Below are 9,289 nucleotides of genomic sequence, written 5' to 3' on the forward strand. Positions count from 1 at the left end.
CGCTAGGGGCATAGCCAAAGCAGGCCGACGCCACCATGAGGTCCACGAAGTCGAGTAGGGGATGCGCCGCTGGCCGCCACCTTCGATTAGATGCCAAAGTGCCACACGCTCGCTTGAAACCCACGCACTACCACAGACTTCCCTGGCCAATTCATCGCGTTCGACGGCCGCTGGAGGGAGCTGGCACCACATGGAAAACCGCAACATCGAGCCGCATGCATCCCACAGGCCCCGTTGCCACTCTTTCTCCATCGGAGTGCTAGCGCCCGCCCGCGTGAAGACCGAAGCTGCCGGCCGCCGACACCATTCTGTCGATTCCTTCCGTCTCCGTCCACTCCCACCGCCGGTGAGTCACCCTGCGAGCTTCCTTCCATCTCCTCTCTCTAATCCACTAGCCAGCCAAAGCCTAGGGTCGCTGGAGCACTGGCGATTGGAGCGCTTAGGACCGTCGTCCGCTGTGGGAGCAAAAGCTCCGAACTTTTGCAATCTGGCCCCTGGAAGATCCTCTAATGTTTAGAAGTTTTCCTGTGTCTTGAGCCTTTCCCAGATAACCCCCTAGATCTCTTAGATTCTTTCAACCTAGCCCAAGCCATGATCTTTAACAGATCTAACCCTATCCTTTTGGATTTTTGCGAGCACTATTAACTTTATCTTGCATATCTTCTTTGCTAACCCTTCAGATCTATAGTTAGTTCTGTTTAGGTCCTTTCAACCTTGTTTAGCTCATAGATTCCACGTTTTTACCTCCGTTTAACCTTGTTCTTATTGTGTTAGATTTATATCAACTTCAATTACCCATTAGAAGCACTGTTGATCATATTCTCTATTTTTTAATTTGTTCAAAATATTAATATGATTAAGTACTTATATACTTGCTTTTCTAATTAAAATCTAATTAGAGTTCAACCTCGTGTTTTCATAACTAATGTTAATTTGACTAATGCTTATTTAAACAAATCTTCCAATTAAAAACTAATTGGAGATATACCTCAGCTTTTTATAAATTAAACTTAATTTGATTAATGTTTATTTAATTCGTTTGATGAATAAAAGCTACATAGGTTATATCTCAATTTTTCTTTATTAAATATTAATTTGACTAATATGAATATAAATGTATTTTTAATTATATTTGGTTAGTTCAATCCAAATCATAAGGTTATACGCTTAGATGCTTTTACATGCTGCTTTTAAAATCAAATGTTTAATTTTCTTAAAATTGTACTTAAAATATTTATAAATAAAATTGGACTAAGCTTTACATCGTCTTTTCATACGTAAATATGACTTAATTAATTCCAACTAAGGATATTTCTCTGAAATTTCTTTACATTTTTTTCTCAACTAAAATAAATGAAGCATGTAGCTCTTGTCTTTTCTTTTATAATCCAAATCTCTTGATAGCTGTACCATTTTAACCTTAGTTCCTTGCGTTCGCGTGATCCTAGAATCGAGCTCTATCCTTTAGTATGCTCTTTTAAAGCTTTTCTTTTGATTGCTGTACTATTCTTAGTTGTGCTTGTTTGTTTACTTGTATGTTTATGCCGGTGATTGCTTTGAGTAGAAGGATCGCTGTTCGAAAGATTTGAAGATTAAGAGTTTCAAGAGAGCAAGAGCTGAGGAGCAGTAAGAGTAACTATTCTTTGGAGAAAGGCAAGTGTCCTAACTATCCTTCTATCTATGCTTATTTACAAGAATACCATGCATTAATTGGAACATGAAGAACCACCCTGGAAAACAGTGCAACCACAAGAACTATATGGCTCTGGTATTGGCTAATTAATAAGAAACTCTAGTTTGTGATAGCTTTACCTGAAAGGGGCAAGAGGGTCAAACTGATCTGCTCTATGGTAGCTTCGCAGTTTTAGAGAGGTTTATGCATTGCGCTGATCATGAAACCTTAGCAAGCTATTCTTACTAGGGAATCTTTGTAAAGGTCTCGTAGCGTACCTATGCAGTCACACCTCGGTAGTGTGATGAGTGCCTAATCAGCACAGCATGGTTGGGTCTAAAGTCCTTCTGAACTTTTATGCGACTTGTGAGTAAAGATGTGCAACCTCTACAGAGTGTAAAATTGATATATCAGTCGTGCTCACGGTCAAGAGCGACCTGGACCCTCACATGATAATTGAACTTGAAGATGGACTTAAATCGTTATTCTAGTTATTTCTTGTAGCCTTGCTGAGTACCAACCATAAGTGTACTCACCCTTGCTTACTGCTGCTCAGAAGAGGAATGCGTGTGAAGTTTTCTAAAGATGATACTGAGTTCTAGGCATACGCAGCCCCCAGTCGATTGCCTATGAAGTTTGGAGCCTTTGTTTCTAGGATTAAGCGTAAATCTCAGATATACTCTCTTGTTTTTTACATGATATTGTTGCTGTTATTCACTTATGATGTCACTATACGTATGAAACTAGATTCTGGCGTACATATAGGTAGCACTTAATTTTATTTTAAAACCGGGTGTGACATTGTGCTCGACTCCACGGCACCAGGCCATGGTGTGTGCAAGTGCTATAGGGGTGCAATTAGGGGTGGTAATGGATCGTGGCCCTCGTGATTCCTTCACAATCTAACTCAGCCCTTCTATTTAGTTCAAAATCATATAATATTATGGCCCGGCCCTTGATCCTTATTGAGTCCGATCCTTAAATTTTCTAAGCTAAATTAGAGAGCCCTTCAGCACCCATAGGTGCAATAGAGAATCATATGCAACCGATATCACCGTCTTGTATTTGATTGAGAAAACTTAGACATTAGCCTGATCATCAATTAGATTTTTAGATTTATTTTCAATCTATTATAATATCATAGCGAAGTTAATTAGAATTTAAACTTATTAGTTCGTAAGTTCTACTTATAAATACTTTAAGGAAATAAAAAAACTCTACTTCACTTACTCTTTAATTTGGGGCTGGAACTCATCTTAGGCTCAATCGAATGGGGCCTACAGTTGATGTTTTATGGATATCTATTGCAACTATCTGAATCCTATGTCCAACCCAATTATTTCAAATTATCCGGTCGGATATCTAACATGCGATGGATATTGCCCTCTTGTACTTGAATCCTAATATCCAAAAAAAAATATTCAAATTGGTATATGATATCTAAGAAAATATTTGAATATCTAAAAAAAGAGCTTTGAATCATTATCCAACCATCTTCGGTCGATTAGGTGGTTGGGAAATATATGTACCATTTGCGCATGTATGTGCGACTACCACGACTATCACACCCTTACTTTGGAAACATCAAGCGCATCTACACTTTGCGCCTTGACTACCTAGCTCGACATCACCAAGCAGTGGTTCCACTTTTCCTGAACAACTCGTAGGATTCATGATATTCACCATGCCACAACTATCCCCAGCACTTGCCCGGAGCGGTGTTAGCTGGATATTCCTCACGCGTTTGGTTTCCTCTCCCGTGATTGTTCACGAACTACAAATATGGGGATGCTAGGGGTTATATCTTGATGATCATGCACTGCTGGAGAAAGCACCTTCAGTACCGGTTCCTAACCCTCCCTTTAGTACCAGTTGTGCAACCAGCACCGGTAGAGAATTGACCTTTAGTCCCGGTTGGTAGGGTGCATATCTCTCGGATATCCATCCGGGATAAACCAACCGGGACAAAAGGGGGGGGTCTTTAGTCCCGGGTCTTTTAACCGGGAGTAAAGGTCCCCCTTTAGTCCCGGTTGGTGTCACCAACCGGGACTAAAGGGGGTCCCTTTAGTCCCGGCTCAATTCCAACCGGGACTAAATTGCGCTTGCATGGCACTGGTGACGCCTGAATTTTTCATGCATGCATCACGTATACGTATAGTAGTACCGCGGCCCTTTTAATTTGTTAACCTTGTAGTTGAGATTTTTTAGAACGAAATCAACTAGTATTTAAACGAATGGGATTTGTAATTATACAATTACTATATATATACACAATCCTTATACACAATCCTTATACACAATTCATATACACAATTCAACTAGCTTAGTACAAATCGATCATAATTAGCGCGTATTATATATACAAATAAATCAAAGTATCTTCCTACGATCTTCCCGTCATGGTGTTGCTGAGAGGAGTGTCTAATTGTCGTCCATTGTAATAAAATTCTCCTCTTGGATCTACCACCTCGTCCATTATGAATCCAATGAGACCTTCACATATTGCCGCTACTCTTTCTTCCTTCAAGAGTCCTTGTTGAATATTTGACATCTATAATTTGGAAATTTGTGAATGTTACATGAACAAATACATATAAGGAGCTAGAAAATAATTAACTAGTAATATATTTATTTTACGTACTTTAAAGTTGTGCGGCGTCATCTTCGGTCCCTTGGGTCCCGAAAAACTGTGCATGTGCTCACAGATGTAGTAGCCACATAGATTATTTCTGGGTTCCTGTCTTAAGCACTTCAGTGCGGAAAAAAAATAAGTTATGAACTATTCGTGTTATACAATGTAATAAATGTGCAGACTTCATACGTACCGGGAAGTCTGTGTTCCATGTAAGATTTTCTTTGAATGGACCTTTGTGTGTCCTTATGAATTGTTTCCATGCGCTGCGGATTAGAATAATGAATGACATAGTGTAACAGGGATAAAATTTAGGAAATAAATTTTTGCATAGAGATAAAGGTCCAGAATTATTACAAGCCTAGCATGTCTTGCAATTCTTGGTAGTCCACCGGATCTTTCCTTAACGAATCAAAGACAGTGACGTGGCTTCTTTCAGGCTCAATTATAATAAGGATCCAGTGGAAGCTGCGTGCGTAAAATGTTCATGCATATTAGAGCTAACTAACATGTAGAGATAAGGAAAAAGACATCGAAAGTAGACGGTATACACACACTTACTTGAAGTTGTATGGAAGTAGTATGAAATCCTTGAATGTTTGTTTGTGTAGGAAATTGTATATTTCCGCAAAGGTTTTTTCCGGCGCTAATTGTATCTGTTGTTGGTTAACTACAGATGGATCCATGAAGCCTACATGTAGGTACGCCTCTCGGCGGCATGTCTGAATTAGCATCCTACATGAAATGGAAGATGAAGTTAGTACGGTGACGCACGCCAAAATTTACATGTAGAGATAATAAACGGACACTTACAGAATCCAAGCGCTGATCAGAGAGACGTCCAGGGCATCATGATGGTACACTTCGTATATATCCTTGAAGTCTAGCCACAGCACTTTCTCCCCTTCACCGTGAAAATCTATCGGTTTTACCTTCATGCCGATCATCTCCCTCGAGTTGGCGGATGCCGTCATGTACCATTGATGGAATTCGTACATCTTTGTTGACAGCTTCCGTAGCATTGAAGGCTTCACTAGAGGTTTGCCTAGCTCATAAGGCCATCTCGGCTCAGGGGGCGGTGCAGTTGGCGTCTCGACTTGCCCTATGCATTCATCAAGTCCCAGACCTGTTTCTTCCATGAATTTCAATATATTTGCTTGTTGATCCAAGGGCATTGCTTTTACCCGTTGAGCATCTTTTTTTGATAAATGGCTAAGGTCGGGGACTGGACCTTTGGAGGATGATTTTCCTTTTCTTTTATCCTTTTCATCAGCCTTTACTAGAGCCCGTTCATAGTTTGACAAGAGTGGTATCCTTTTCTTGGCTCCTTCCTCCATCCTGATAAAAAAGTTTAAATCCCGCCGACTTACTGGCGGTGGCTCCATCTCCCTTGCCTTTTTTAACTCGGCTTGTTTCTTGAACCACTCACTGGCCTCTCGTTGGATTTCTGCCCACTGTTCCGCATGAGACATTGCCTCAAAGCGTTCCTTGCGAGCCACTTCAGGGTCGACCTTTGTTTTCTTCTTTCGAGGCTGTCTTTGCTTGGGAGGCGGTGCTCATGACTTCTTGAGTGGTGCTACAGGTTCCTTCGAGGGGGCCGCTCTTGGTGCCGGCGACGGTGATCGGGGAGGGGTGTTGTTATTGTCGTCGTCGCTCCCAGCACCAGGATGTGGTGGAGATGGAGACCTTGATATAGATGGAAGCGACGATCCTAGAGCAGGAGATGCCGGTCTCGAGGTATGAGGAGAAGGTCGCTGCTCGGGATCTACGGGGAGCGGTCTTGAGGTCTGAGAAGATGGCTCCGTGCGGGGAATAATGATGTAGCGTTTCTTCCATAGAATGATCCCATGAAGCGCATCTGCCAATGTCTTTTCCCCGTCGCCTCCCGGGAAGTCGAGCTCTAGACCTTCATACTGGGCATCTACTATTTGCTCGACGCAGACGCTGGCGTAGCCTGTTGGAATGTCCATGCCATGACTGCTCTGTCCTGCCAGCGTTGGTAACGCACTCCCGTACGCTACCTGTACATATAGTAGAAGTAAACAAGTTGAACTCCGATCTCGAGGCCTGGATCAATTGACAAGATTGCATAAATATTATGTATAAGTATACCTTAATAGTGAGGTTGCCGACCGGTGCATGCAGCTCACATGAGGTCCGTTGCGTGATGGCATCCACGGGGAACCGTTGCTCCTCCACGGGTAACCTAGGCGTCTGCGCATCGGGGACCCCTGTAGAAGCACAACTGCTCCCGAGGCGTTGAGAAGGGCTGGCGGTGTGAGGATTCGGCATTGCTCCAGATTGCGCCAACTCCGCAACTGCGTCGGCCACCCGCCGATTGATTTCATCCATCATTCTTTGTTCTAGCATCTGCCGCCAGCTCTCCTTCATCTGTTCCTTTCTTCGCTTCCGGCTTCTGTAAGAGGCGCTGTCGCCTCGGAAAGCGAACTTCCACGGAACCACCCCGAACCCCCGGCAACGTCCTGGGTGCTCTGGATTACCGAGGGCCAATGTGAGCTCATCATTTTCTCGGTACACCCTCAACCTCCCAGCCTTGGAATCTTCAATGTTCTTCATGAGATGTTCGGCCTTCTCACGTATTCTGTCATTGAAAATCAGCGTCCCATCCTCTTGGCTTAGGGAGCCTCCATGAGCGTAGTACCAGTTCTTTGATCGTTCGGGCCATTCAATAGTTGCAGGTATGATTCCCCGTTCGATCAGATCTTGTTCCATCTTTCTCCACTTGGGAATTGCTGAGCCATACCCACCTCGCCCCAAATGATGGTGGTAGCCCTTCTGACTAGCATTTGCAATGTTGGTCGTGATCTTTTTCACACCTTCTTCACTCCTCTTGTATTCAACAAATGCATCCCAGTGGTCCCTCAACTTGGGCCACGCGTTGAAGTCTGGAGTTTTGCCCTTCTTGATGTAGTGGGTGTCCAGCATCTTCTTGAATGTCTGGAATTGAGTAGCCATCTTCTTAAGTGTCCACGCTTTGACATCCTTCTCGCTATATCCTTCGGGGAATGTGAAATGTCTCTTCACGTCTTCCCACAGCATATTCTTTTCTGTCTCTGGAAGGGCGTACGGATTATCGCTTCTGCCCTTCCATTCTCTGATGCTGATAGGCACGTTGTCCCGGACGATTGCCCCAATTTGACTAACGTACTTCTTGCTACTTTCTCGGGTGCAACCGGCTTGCCCTCTTCTGTAACTTCGGTGATGACAAGCCTCCCTTCCATCACCTTTGTACGACCTCGGGTCTTCTGCCCTTGTGTCGATCCGGAGGGCTAACAGTTCAAGATTCGTTAATTAGTACGTAGTAGTAGCGGTGGCGTGAAACAATACAAGAATGGTTGTATATACCTCGCCGGAACCTTCCGCCACGGCAAGTTGTTGCTGCGGCTGTTGCTCTTCATTCCCATCGGCAGACATGTTGAGGAACATGTCCGCCTGGGTGCCCTCTTCATCCGTGTATGATAGTGGAACGTTGTCGCCACTACCATCACCAGCGATTATCTGCTCCATGATATACCTTGCGGTCTCATCGTCTGCCATTTCAACTATTGCTGGAAACATACATGGAATCATACATGACAGTCATAGAAATCGTCTTAATACAAATTTGTATATAATGAAATCATAAAATAATGAAATCGTCTTAATACAAATTTGTATATAATGACAGTCCGGAATCATACATGTATATAATGAAATCATAAAATAACATGAATCGTACAAAGTCCGGAATATTTATACAAATTTCTATGAATTTCTACAAATTTCTATGAATTTCTATGAATTTATACAAATTTCTATGAATTTCTTCAAATTTCTATGAATTTCTATGAATTTCTATGAATTTCTATGAATTTATACAAATTTCTATGAATTTCTATGAATTTATACAAATTTCTATGAATTTCTATGAATTTCTATGAATTTCTATGAATTTATACAAATTTCTATGAATTTCTATGAATTTATACAAATTTCTATGAATTTCTATGAATTTCTACAAATTTCTATGAATTTCTATGAATTTCTATGAATTTCTATGAATTTATACAAATTTCTACGAATTTCTATGAATTTCTACAAATTTCTACGATTTTCTATGAATTTCTACGAATTTCTACGAATTTTGACGAATTTCTACGAATTTTGACGAATTTCTACGGCGGCGATAAGGGCGGCGGAGGCGGGACGGCGGCGGTCAGGGCGGCGGTACGGCGGAGGCGGTTCACCGGAACCACGGGCGGTGCCTACTACGTTGTGATGGGCGGCAGGACGGCGGCGATCACGGCGGCTACTCGGCAGCGATCACGACGGCTACAAGGCGGCTCTCACGGTAGCTACTCGGCGGGACGGCGGCGATCATGACGGCGGGACGGTAGTTAACAAGCTAACTAGAAATCTAACTTAACAAACTAACTAGAAATCTAAAAATCTAACTTAACAAAATTAGAAATCTAAAAATCTAACTTAACAAAATTACAATTCCATCTAAAAAAAACAAAATTAAAAATTAAAAGAAAACCCTCTCCCGGCGCACCGGCCGGCGCGGCAGACCTCTCGCGCGCTGGGCGGCGGCCGGGCGGCGTGACGGCGGGACAGCGGCCGGGGCGGCGACGAGGACGAAGACGACGACGGCGGGACGACGGCGGCCGAGGCGAAGACGACGACGGCGGCTACAAGGGACGGCGACGAGGGGCGACGAGGGGCGACGAGCCGACGACGAGGGCCGGGGCGATGCAGCCGGCGACGAGGTGGCCGGGGGCTGGGCCCGTCGACGGACGAGAAGGGGATCGAGGAGGGCCGGCCGGGGGACGACGACGGCGCAATGCGGGACTTCAACGGCGCAATGGGGGACGACGACGGCGGCGGCCGGCGAGGGAGGCGGACGGGCGGCGACGGCGGAGAGCGCGGGACTTGCGAAATTTTCGCTAAGTGTGGAACTGGCGGGGGGTAGAAGGGAGTACAGT

Source organism: Setaria italica, chromosome IX (assembly GCF_000263155.2).
Source record: "Setaria italica strain Yugu1 chromosome IX, Setaria_italica_v2.0, whole genome shotgun sequence".
NCBI lineage: Eukaryota > Viridiplantae > Streptophyta > Magnoliopsida > Poales > Poaceae > Setaria > Setaria italica.